We start from the raw sequence: 13,984 nt of genomic DNA on the forward strand, positions 1-13,984 counted from the left end.
TTTATAATCATAACTTTGCAAATAGTACATAGCTCAGGGGTGTCTAGAGGGTGTGGGCTGGAGTGTCTGTACCCCCCCCCCCAAAAAAACAATGAATAATTAAGAAATTTGTTTTATTTGATTTTTTTTCCCAAAAAATTTAATACTGAAAATTTGATTTAATTATCTCTGAATAGCTACTTATTTTTAAATTTTTCTCCTAAAAATTTTATAGTATAAAATTTCTTTCCAAAAAAAAAAAAAGATTTAACAGCTGGAAATTTTGAACTTTTTTTTTAAACTTCGTTTTATGGGAATAAACATGGATTTTAGTTGGATTTTATTTTCAAAAAATTTTATAATATAAATTTATTTCCAAAAAAAAAAAAAAAATCAACAGCTGGAAATTTTGAATTTTTTTTCCAAAAAACTTCATTTTATAAGCATAAACATGTATTTTTTAGAAAAAAATACAAAAAGTTATTTTTTTGTTAATAACTGAACTTTTAATTTTTTTTTTTTTTCAAACAAATTTATTATTTTGATATTTTATTCCTCAAAATATGAATCTATGGATTTATTTTCAAAAAAAATTACAAAAACAAAACCCATCCAAACAAAAAAAAAATATGTGTATTTATATAATCCTGCAGACAGTCACTGATGCTAAAAAAAAATTGTGTTTGTAAGGGGGTACTTCAGTAAAATAAATATTTCACATTCAGTACATCACTAAAAAACATTGAGAATCTCTGTTGTAGACTGTATACTGTTTTTTTTTTTTTTTTTCTTTTGATCATAGAGAGCTTTGTATAGAAAGAAAATCAGACTTACATTTTTTTTTTTTTTTGAATTCCTGTTGAAACATTTTGAACTTGATGGGCATAAATAAATATCTTAAATCAACACTTTCAAACGTCAAGGAAAGCAATTTTTTAGTTTGAATATTAACAGCGATAAGGAGATTTGAGTTAAATGCTAAGTTTTCATTCTGTACCTGGTATATTTTTCTCCTTTTTGGGCAGAAAATGTTAGATTTTGCAGGTTACATTTTAATTTTTTGTCTATAGGGAGTTTTATGGCTCTACAAGACCCGCTTGAGCTACCCAAAAGGGATATAACCAACTACATTTCATACTGTGCCAAAGCTTCAAAAAAAATTATTAAAATATTCTGCTGAAAAAAATTACTCTTTTGTTTTAATCCTATAGAAATGAAAACAGGGAGACAATTATATCCCTCCATTGAAGGTGAACCAATCAATATTTGGACATTTCTTTTGCAATATTTGGGGAGTTATGTTTTTACGTGCATTCAAATTCTTAATAATTTATATATAAAATGCTAATGTCTAGGAGTGAGTCCTGAAATTAAGGCCAAACCAATGTATGAATTTCCCTAAAATATTTTATTGTATCTGCTCAAGAGGCGGTTTTGTAAACAGATTTTTTGCTTTTAAAGGCATGGCGGACTTTAAATAGCATTTTGCTAAAAATCATGGAAAACAAAAAATAAAGAACGTAAAATTTTAAGAATGTTTTTTTTTGCATGTTTGTAAACTTTTTTTTATGGAGATGATAAGATTTCGAGAAGAAAAAGTACTTTATTGTTCAACTTTATTATTTTTTATTTAATAAACCCTATAATCTCCTTTTAAAAAACGTAGAAGAGTTCAAAGTTAGGTAGCCTTGTGCAAGCCTAATCAATATTCTTACGAAAAAAATGTTGCAAAAAGACATACCAAAACCAACACACAGTAAGAATAGTTCTTACTATTTGACAGTCTTTGTTTTTCTTTTATATTAAGCTTAAAAACTCTTAATTAATTATAGTTTCTTAATGTTCCGGGAAATCCGTGGCAAATCTACTCTAGTATAATTTAAAATAAACTTTTTTTTTAAAAAGGACATCAACAGAAACGTTTTTTATAATTAAAAAAAGACCATCAACAAAAAATTCTTTTATAGTTAAAAAAGGCCAAAAATATACATTGAATAAAAAAAAGACCTCAAATTAAAATAATAGTATTAATAAATAATCATATTCTCAAATTTATACTGAGCTAGTTATCAATCAAAATTGGTCAAAATGGACCTATGGTAATCATATACATATTATCTTAATGTAATTTGTGTCATGAGCAAATTGCATAAGAATATCCATAAATGGAAAAATAATTTGATACCTTAAACAGGCTCAGAATCTAAAATGCTTAAGAGATCTATCAAAAACGAATTAATAACAGGTATATACAAACCATTTTTGAATAAATTTGGTTGCCAAGGCATTTTTTAAATTTCATGTATTATTTTTATTTTTTAATTTGAAGTATTACTTTTTTTAATTTAAAATATTAAATTTTTCTAGTTAGAGGGGAAAAAATTCTTAATTAAGGGGGGAGCTACAACCACTCAAGCTCATTCCCTTCGGACGCCCATGGTAAGATGCATATGAGCTCTTCCACAATTACAATTACACAATTAGTCCAGTTGTAAATAAAATTGATTTTTTTTATCCAGATTTGTTTAAAACCTAACAAATATGTTCCAATGTTCCTTTTAGGGCCGAACCTGTCCTCAGGACTGACATTCCTAATACTGGACTTGACCCATTTAATAAGGGTTCAAATTATGTAAATAAGATTTATTCACTTTTTCGACCTTTATTTGCATTTTTAGGTAGAAAATATTCAATTATAGCCCAACTTTTTGGATGGAAGAGTATTTTGTAGGCACTCTAGAAAAAATAATTATAAATTTCCGGCTAAATCCCTAACCCCACCCTGAAAATGACTTTTCCACCCATGAATGCATATTTTTTAATATATTTTCGAAGTAATAAAAAGAACCACTTTAATTTTGTTATCATTCAAGCCTTGCTTAAAGCAATAGTTATATAACATATTAAGTGTATAAAGTACAGTTTTAAGGTCATATAAAGGGTCAAAAGTATCAAAAAAGGTCCACTTCTGAAAAAAAAATTATATTGGAGTGTATATCAGGGAGAAAATTTTTAGGGTGACATGTTAAATGTGTTTCGATCTTCTATTATACTTTAATGCTTCATTGTTAAAAGGGTGTTTTTTTAATGACATTCTCTATTTTTAAAAGGTTTCAAAAATTTTAATTTAAAAGTGATGCTCTTGAATTTCGAAAGTTTTATTGAAGTTCCTGTTCTCAAGTGATACATACGAATATATTCCTTGTGTTTCATTTTGAAGAAAAACAAATTGAGGCCACCACGAAATACCTCAGATATCTATATGATTTATATGATGACAACCGTACTCACCTCCAAATCGAATCAAATAAGTATAAGAGTTCAGTCCCAAATTTCACTGCGAGTGGCTAAAGTAATTGAAGTTAAAATATTTGGAGTGCCCGAAGAAAATGTACAGATTGTTGAACAACGTATAATAAGAGAAAATGTTTATATAGTAAGATAAGATATAAAATATTAATGTCCTAGAAAAATAATTAATTCAATATTGCTCAAGGGTATCAAACTTCCATAGAAATACCATAATAACGAACATTCCTAATATTCGTAATGTATATTTTTGGATTGATGTAGAGAGGTATTAAAATTTATTTCCCAGATTACATCCAGATTAATTATATGTGGGGATGTACAATGTATATAAATGTTCGCTCAGAATCCCCATTCCATAATACAATGCAAGGAATTCTGAATTATTTAGTCTATACTTTTCTTTTAAAAAAAACCATACTTCTATTTATTAAACTATGATATAACTATCATTCAACTTGACATTGAAGGATGAATAAAAATCAATTGGAACACATCAATTATTCTGAATCATGCCCAAAGTGTTATATTTTATGAAATAGTTGCTATTGAACGATTTATTTCCAATGGTAAATATGGTTTCTTTAAAATAAAAAAAAGTATAGACTATTTTTTTGAGCATTATTTATACATTACTACTAATCATTCAAATCTTTAATTAAAAAGTAGTCTTCTAGACAGCTATAGCTAGTTAAATCAACCTCGCTACATTACCCCCCCCCCAAAAAAAAAACAAACAGAAAAAAGTGCAAAATTGGTAATTAGCCAACTCTGGAATGAATATTCAATCTGTTTTCTTTTAGGGTAGCGTTTCACATATTGGTCTAACCCCTCCTTTATTGAAATAGGATATTATTCACCCAGACATGAATAATGCATTTTATTCCTTTAAAACTACATTTTATCCGCCAAAATATTAAATCTGATTTTATGCAATTCATTATTTATCTTGAGAATACTTTAATTAGTATTTACTCAAATATTTATATATGGTAATCGAGGTTAAGGGAAATAAATCAACTGTTTTTGCTGTAGTGCTGTTACTTAGCTATTTTTAAATTGAAAATTAAAGCGTACAACCTATGAGTATACATAATATACGCAACCTCATCAAAACTAATTGATTTTAATTTTATTCCCTATATCTGATTAAAATTATAAATATTTTATTAAAAAATTCTAATTAATGTAAACTTAATGTTTTGATTATAAGAATGATTTCTTGTTGACTTCTCAAACTCATGTTGCTATGGATATTTTAATATGACAATATATTTTTTCTTGATATCTTATATTCATAATATTAATTAAAATTTATTCCTTTAAAAGGAATGGAATCATTAGATAAATGATTCATAATTTAAATTCTTACAATCTTTCAATTGTTTATTATGTATTTTTATGAGTTTTTTTACCCAGTACACTAACCATTTCATAAAAAGAATGCTCCCTAAGGAAAGGTACAGTTTTGTCCAGCCATTTTAGCTACGCTACATATTTCTTTTTTTCAGAATCAAAGTTTCGTGTATACACGAGTAAGACATCTGTTTATTCCAAGCCAAAGAATGTTGATTTATCCATCATTACTAATTGGAGGAGGGTAAGTTGAGCACACCTACCGTGTAGAAAATGAACTTCTCCTCTTAATTGATACAAACAGATTGTACTACTTATTTTAAGTGTAAACGGCGTTGTCAGATTCTTTGACTCAAACTATTTGCTTATGGTCTCTCTCTCTTGGCTTCCATTGTGGCTAACAAAACTGTTATTTTATTCAATGATGTTTCTTTTATCAAGTTTAAACCCAACAAGAGTTTAAACATATTATATCTCAACCTTACATTTAATGGTATTATATAAAGTTAATTTAGCAGGACTTTCTGTGGACCCTGTAAATATTAATCATTTTCCGGAGAAAACATTTTTGTGTGGACAAGGCAATGGCGCAGGAATTTTAGGGACCAAGAGGTCATTGATCCACACTTCTTAAAAATATTATGTAATTAATCAAACATCATTGATCTGTATGGATATATGCCAACAAGTCACAGGTTGTACTGTATACTGTGCTCCCTGATGTATATTATGAAACTTTTTTTCCTGTAACAATGTAGTTGTATACATGAAATATTTTTGGTTGGTCCATATGCGATTGAATGTGTATAAAGGATGCACTGAATATAATGCTCCCTTATGTATATCATGTCAAATATTTTTGATATAAGAAATAATAATGTTTTCATATTTATGAAACATTGCAGGCGTGTCCACGAATCAAAAAAGACACTATTTCTGTTTGTTTTTCTTATTGATCCCTTGTGTATGAATATCATAAGTGATTTCTATCATCACTATACCGGGCCAACCGTAATTATTTACTCATCTCCATTATGCAAATTTTGATAGGTTAAGTGTCAATTTTTTACAATGTTCCGATGAAAAAAGTTGTAGAATACATAATTATCTGTAGATTGCTCAGTAAAACAGTATGTACAAGTCATCACCTTAAGCACGCAGTACGAGAAGAGGATTTATATAGCATCGCTCCTCCGATAAGGTAATTTGGGAGTAGACTGGATCCTTAATGAAAACGATTCACAATGTTTCCATGCGATTGAAGGTTGGAGAAGACCTCAAACACTCTCCAGGAGCAGGCAGGAAGTTCTCTGTGTACGTCAACCGGCTGATGTCGGCATTCAAGAAAAATCCCAATTGCTCATATGGTTAGGAAGATGATCAGCGGTGTCAGGAGCTAGAAAAAAGGCAGGAGGAAAGTCTCTGTGGGGTATTCTGCGGCCTCTGTTGATAGAACAGCAGAGAAAAGTCCGTGTGGAGTGTGCCAAAAGTGTCAAAAAATAGATTGAAATAACTCAAAAGACTAATTCAATGCAACGGAGGTCATAGATTTCGTTTATTGATCGTTCAAAAGTGGCGGCCTCCCCCCCCCCCTCACGAGGCTCTTTCCACCTTATTTTTTTATAATCCGAGTACAGTTTGCCCTTTTTGACAGAGCCCTTATTTCTCTCCGACGTATCAGACTAGCTGACCTTGCAGACAGTGTTCACGGAGATGCCCAACTGCTTTGAGTGCCCGTATGCAAATTCGGCCATCACGTTAAATTGGCATTTTTCTGGACTTAAGTACGTAAGCTAGAGAGACAAATTTGTTTTGTGTAGTAAGTAATTGTTTATGTTTTAATACAGGGGTAGGCAGTCTATGAAACACGGAGTGCCAACTTCAACATTTATAATCAATAAGCCACTCACTATCAACAATAATGGTTAAAGAAACACATAAACTACGGGATTATGTTCTAATTAGGAATTTTATATTAGATAGAAAATATGGCTTACAAATATAGCTATTATAATTTTTTTTTTACTACTTATATCTTAATCCTATATTATACTAGAATGTTTATTCTTATTATTCTTGTAGGCCTAGGCATGCATACCATAACAAACAGCCACAGCCATTTATATGAACAAACAGCAACTTTATAGTGTAAGCTGAGGCTATATACCACAATTAATCTTGCCTACCAGTCAGTGTGATCCCTATCCTTGCTTTTCTTCGTAGAGCTTTCTTATTTGGTGTTCATAGTTTGTCGCTTTCAAGTGTAAACATGGCTCGGAATTCTCAGTCGTCAAACGGCGGTGGATATGTCTGAGCACAATTTCCATTTGCAAAAACACATGTTTACACAAGTATGTTGGGCCAAACACTGAGAGGAAGGCCAATGTCATGTTCTTTAGACCGATGAACTTAACTTGAGCAGACACCCATTATTGCAGGATGCATGCTGCTCTGTGCTGTTGCTCAGGGATAGATTCAAATTGCTTTCTAAGCTCTGCAAACATTGCCAGCCACAGTTATGAGCTTTCCCGCTCCATCAACTGCATCTCCACGTCCTGTCCATCAAATCTGACAGGCTTGATCAAGAAGGAGAACATCAGATCGTACCTTCTGAAATCTACAAAGCGGGTCGTGAGTTCCCCCTCTATCTCACGCCAGAATTCGGCTGTTTTAGTGTTGCTGATGTTGTGTTTTGAGGACCCCTCCATCAAGTGTCGTAAGTAGTGGAAAGTGGAGGACCTGAGAATACTGCAAGCATTGCAACAAAAGCATTCCACGTTTCAAACCAGTCCAGAACAGTTTGTCCTGTGCATTGAGGTCTGAGATTGAGCTTGTAAAGGTGCCCGATGATATCTGTAAAAAATATAAGTTTCACAATCCAATACTCGCCCTACAGATGAAAATAATGTTGTCTTTTCTCTTCCAGAAACACCTTAATGGCATCAATTAAGCTTACAAAACGCTCAAGAACTTTTCTGCGGTTCAGCCATCTCACTGCCAAGTGGAGAGGGAGATCTGTGTATGTACAGTCAATTCCCTCCAGTAAAGATATAAACTCCCTGTATGTTAGTGCAGACCGTTTGACAAGGAAGTTGATCACTTTTGCACACCTTAGTCATGACATCATTGAAATCTGAATTGAGTATTTTAGCACAAAGATTTTCCCGATGAACTATGCAGAGGAATTTCATAACGGGGAAGCCAACTTTTTCTTCAATTAGTTTGACAGCTCCCTTCTGCTTGCCAAACATTGAAAGGGCGCCATTTGTAGTTACAGAAAACGCCTTCCTCAAATATACTCCCCCATCCTCAAAATGCCGCGTAAACGACCTGGTTGTGTCTGGCATGGGCTCCTCTCTAACAGTTTTAGTGTCACTGTCACAGTATCTTGCCATGCCAGGCAGTCGAGGGATGCCATTCACGTCAACACTCTCATCTAGGGCTTACTGGTATGACATAACATAAAGTAGAATGTTAGCTATACTTTAGAAAAAAAAACTATTTATATTTGCCTCGATATGGCCCCTTACATATGTATTTTTTTTTTTTCATTTGTTTATTATGACAGTCATTTTTGGCTACTTTAGGAAGTTAATTTGCAACAAACTCAAAGGGTTATGAACAATAATTTAAAGATAGAAATATACGATATTTCGTAAAAGAATAGAAAAGTAATCCACACACTTAATTTTGATATAATTAAATCTAGCTTGCTGTTACTTTAAAGTGTCAAATATATGTACAATATGAAGCTTGTTATAAGGAGAGCCATGGAACGACAGTGCTGACATTTTATTTAGACGTAATAGAAATGAAATATCTTTCATAAATTCTTAATATTCATTCTATGAAATACCTTTATTTTGAACATTTGGAAAGATGTATCATAGGATATATCACAAAAAATTAGCATTAGATAATATTTTTGGCAGATTATTATAATATATATACATACGTATAAATATGTAATTCAAAATCACCTGTTATACCGAGTGTAAGCTAAAAAATGAAACACTCACCCACTTTGAACTTTCGAGACTTTAAAAAACTTATTTTAAAAATTATGTTGAGATATATATCTAAGTACCATTGAATATCGACTTTATTCTCGTTATTTTTTGTTGCAAGATTTTATTACGCAACCAAACTACAGCTGAACCAGAAAAAGTCGGAGTCGAAACGTGGACTGAGGGATGTCACCAGAAAAGATCAACAGTAAAGAGAACATTTTAATTAAGTCATGCTCCTGCAAGATTGGGGTCCCATTCCGTAGTATCTATTAAATTTTAGCAGTCACCAACGATTTAATGTTCTCTAATTGAGCAAAAAATGGCAGCCGTGCGGGGCACAAAGCTCAAAGTCACAATTTTAATCCGTAAAGGTCACACTCCTACTGCGATTTCAATGCCATGTAATTACTGTGGGCAGGAAAGCTTTTTAGAATGAAAAAAAGGAGTTGGAAGAGGATGAAAACATTGACAAAAAGGGTGACCGGAAAATCCCCCAATCATTATTTGGGGAAAATATCAACTACTGGGAAAAGTCATTGTGGTCGCCCGCACTGTTTTTTCCCCGTGAATTTTTATCTCCTTGGTAAGTACAACTGTGCTAATATGACAGTCGGACTCGACAATTTCCATTATTTTATCCAGATTTTTAACCAGGGGGTTCCAGAGCGCTCTGCATCTTTGACATCAAAATTACTGGAACAGAATACACGAAACTTATTCTATGTTACTATGAATAGTTTTCACATTTTCAGCCGCCTGGCTTGCGTTTTCGTCCTGTTAGAAGAAAAATATAAAATACGTCGTAGTTTTTTTTTCTTATGTCCATCTTATGAACAGAAACTATTGCAAAAACAACAACAACAACTATTGATTTTTGACTATTTAAAATTTTGATAGAGAAAATTCTAGAAGACCATATCTGATACAAAAAAAAATCATTAATTGAATTGTCAATTATCGAATAGAATTAAAACATTTATGTTGTTAACTTTTGCTTAAACTTCGTATGGTATTATTCTACCAAAGTTCACAATTGGCAAATCTGCACATATAACGTTATAAACTAATTATTTCCAAGGTTGGTATGTAGCAAATGTTAAATGAGACCGATTCTGATCAATTTTTTCTATGAGATTAGTCCAAACCAAACTTTTTCAAGGACAAATTTAGTACGGTCAAAAAAAAAACAGTCTTAGACAGATTTAGAATTTCCAGAAAACAATAATACCGGTTGCTTAGTAGAAATCTAGACACTTATATAAGGGAGGAATGAGAAGAAAAAAACATGAGATTAATTGAAGATTATTCTAATTGGCTGACAAGCCGTGTCTCCCAAAACCGTCCTCCAAAAAAATTAAAAGATTTAAATGGAACGACAACACGCTCGGAAGAATATATTCTCCTGAACGCTATGAACGTAAATTTCGCGCCCCCGTCATTCTTAGAGAAATGTAAATGGACTTCAAGAAAGATTCCTAGATTGATTAAATGTAATACTATAATATTTAATCATACTTAATCAGTGCAACTCCATCTGATCAATTAAAGGAACATAAAAAAAATGTATCTCAATTAATCAAAAATGGTCATACAAAGAGACAAAAGAATTGAGATTGCTGCTCTAGTTGAACAGAGATTCGAAACTTTACGAAGGCAAGCAGGGAGACTATGTATAACCCATTTTATATCCCATTAATGACAGCATAGGTATCAAGAGAAAGCCTTAACTCTTATAACTATCCAGCACCAAGCATCGGTGAAAAGATAGGGGTATGTTGCGTCCAAAGGACAATCGATGCCACTCATATGATTCAAAATAGGTTAAAGAATCCACGCTAATGACCACATCGACATGTCGAAGACTAAGATGATTCCCTCAAACAGGGAGGGATCCAGACAGGAATAATGTACTTCAATAAGATTACCTATGGTTACACAGTCCTTCTTTGAGGCGTACATTTTGGCCTGAAAACAATTGGCCCACCCTACTTGCCAGATGTCATTACCATCAGAGATACGAAACTGGACTTGGGGAAGCAGGTAGACTAATTTCAACCTCAAGAAGTGACGGTATGGACATCGAGACACGCTTCAGCTAGAAAAAGCTGAGGCACACAACAAATCCATTCAGGGTGAAAATAATGTGGCAACCATACTTGTCAGATGACAACCCGTCAACTATTCCTTGCATCTGCATGTGGAGGCCAGATATTGCCAAACAAAGGAGCTGAATCTCCTATCTCTCAGTGCCTCCTTTGAAGAGTATTGGAGCTCCATGGGACTCGATGACATTCTTACCACCTGTCAAAGTAACCAGCAGCGCATCGAGGTCATTATCAAAGACAACGATAGCTACATTGAGGATTATAAATGGCAACACATGTGCCAATATTTAAATAAAGTTTAGTTAATGCATTAATTAATTTTTGGAAATATAACTAAATAAATTGCTGATTCAAGTTGTCTATTTTTTTTATTGCCCACCAGGTAACTAATATATTTTCTTTCACAAACATATTTAGTATTGTATATGAATTAATTAACTACGTAATAATAGAGATTGATAACATCATGTCTTGAAGTTAAAATATGCTTTATATGCTTATATTTTTACTATAGTGAAGTTTATGACATAATATAGATAAAGTATGGACATGAGAATTAGTTTAACGTATGATTAGAAAGTATGGTAATCACATAATAATTATGCATAATACCTTAATAAGACCTAAGCCATAGATATATATTTGAATTCAATAAATACTTACATATCCATGTTGTAGAAGAGAAGTCGTAACATAGATAGTTACTCACTCAATGCATAGACGTTCTCTCCTCATGAATAAAAAATAACAATCACAGCAAGATAAAATAGAATAATGATTTGATGACGCAGGGAGTACTTTAGAGTACTGTGTAACCAAATCATATAAAGTCATTTTTATTTTTAGAAATTTAGTATAAAGTACTACTCCCTTTTATTTTTTTATTATGAGTTGCACCAAACCCCTTCGAGATTTTATTTATCTTATACAGTGCTCTCTGTTTATAATACTGCCCTTTTTATATACTATATTGGTATGTACTATAGATCAGGGAGCACTATAGACAGTGGAACATGTGACTATTTTATATAGCCAGACATTCATATAGAAAAATATTTACTTCATTATAAGAAAACTGAACAAGGATAACCTTTTTTGTTGTCATGCAACTTTTCCTCGGAAAGGGGGAACCCCAAAATCAGTTGGTAGTTGGTCAAATCTTTTATATTATTTTATAATTGTTTGGAATAGGAAAATATTTTCTTAATTATAAGAAAATGTAGAAAGATAACATTTTTTCTTGTCATGCAACTTTTCCTTGGAAAGGGGGAAACCCAAAATCAGTTGGTAGTTGGGCAAATCTTCTATATTATTTTATAATTGGGTGGAATAGTTCCCAACTAAACAATAGATAATTATAGTATTCAACGTTCAGAACAATGATTAGCTGGAATAGATAAGAAAAAGGAACAGCTGTACAACAAAATAAAATGTTTCGAGTGTTTCAAAATACCATTTTGGGGGAAGGAAGGTGACATTTTCACTACATAAAATAAACAAATTTCGAATAAATCTTCATGAAACTTCGTCAAATGCCTTTCACAAAAAAAAGACCTCTATGAAAAACTACTTGATGCTGGAAATCTTTTTGACAGTGTTGAATATTATTTCTTGTTAATGTTTCAATCCCTTCGGTAAAGGCAAGAATTATAATATAGTGGCTGTATATTATATGAAATATATTTTGAAAAAATTTGTCTAGATGAGAAATCCTTCTTTGATTTGAGTATAAATCGAAATTTGCAAAGAAAACTGTAAAAAACTGTTTTGCATTAATCCTTCGATAAATATTGTAAATATTGGAAAAAATAAGAAATAAAATGTTCTGCAAATTAAAAATACTCCACTTTAGTGATCAAGTTTATACTTTGTGTCCAAAATGTAGTGTTTTGTGGCATTTCCCCTTCAAAAATGAAAATTTACCTATGGTGAAAAAAAATGAAAAATTACTCAGAAAATGACAGATATTTCTGTTAAACATCAAGTTTTATGAGTTAAATTTATATGCAAAGGAATTTCAGAACAAACTTTACAAACTTTATATTATTTACGAATGTAATAGTCCACTGAAAAGCCATTTATTTGCACCTGAAAAAACACGAAACAACAATTTCCATCTAGTTCATTTTTGCCCACAACTTTTTTATTTTGAATAAATTTAGAAAATATTTTATTCGTATAGTTGTTTTTTGAAACGCCTTTCACTTTTTGATTTATAAATCAGGCCCTTATTTAGTCTTTTTGAGCTCCAAAAAGCAATTATTTTGTTATGGATATGTGGTTATGGTTATGATCTCCTAGACCCAACAATGTGGGCCCTCATAAAACATACACACACAAACTGTATATATAGATTAATGTATAACTTAGAACAAAAATTGTGATAGTAGGGTAAATTTTTTAGTGACATTAAGATTTGAGTCCTTTTTTTGTCTAACTTTCCATTTTAACGTCCAATATTTTCCAGAATATTATTAAATACAGGGTTTTCATTGTTGTAAAACAAGTTTGTTTAGGCCCCAAACAGTCGACGTCCACAATGCTGACGTCACGTAGAAACACTCTATATTTTTGTTTACAACACACATTTGATTTAATAGTAACTTATAGTAGGGAATAACTTTTAGCCATTCAGAAAAAAAGAAAAAGAGAATCCTCTAATTCAATGAACTTGACTAATCTTTCCTTTGAGTTCCTGCGTTCGAAATCAATTAAACTAATTGGCAAAACATCATCCTTCTGTGTGAAGAAATCTCCTTTAGCTAAGTAAAAACTGTTTTCCTCGCAAGATGTTGCCATGGAGTACATTACTTTATCCTTTTTTCCATGACGTATGACACTTTTCCCTTCCTTCCCGGAATTCAATTAAGATTCAATTAAAACTTATCAACCATATATAAATAATTTTAGAAGATTTGATCCAAAAGAAAGAGTCAATTTTTATTGATTTTTTCAGTTTGACTTACAATTTTCTAATGGAATATTTTAAAAAACTAAGAGAAAATATATAAATTTATAAATAAGAGTCCTCACTTTTTAAGGCAATTAGAATTTTTTAATCACTAATAAATATTAATTAACTACATTGCATATGAAACATCTTTAAATTGAGGTTAATGTTCTTGCCTCTAAAATATTAATTACTTACAAGAGTTAGCTAGATAGTGAACTTAATTATATTTAAATTTGAAACTTTTTTTAAAGCAAACCTAGCATTGCTTATTT

The sequence above is a fragment of the Lepeophtheirus salmonis genome, chromosome 11 (genome assembly GCF_016086655.4).
Source record: "Lepeophtheirus salmonis chromosome 11, UVic_Lsal_1.4, whole genome shotgun sequence".
In the NCBI taxonomy this organism is placed as follows: domain Eukaryota; kingdom Metazoa; phylum Arthropoda; class Copepoda; order Siphonostomatoida; family Caligidae; genus Lepeophtheirus; species Lepeophtheirus salmonis.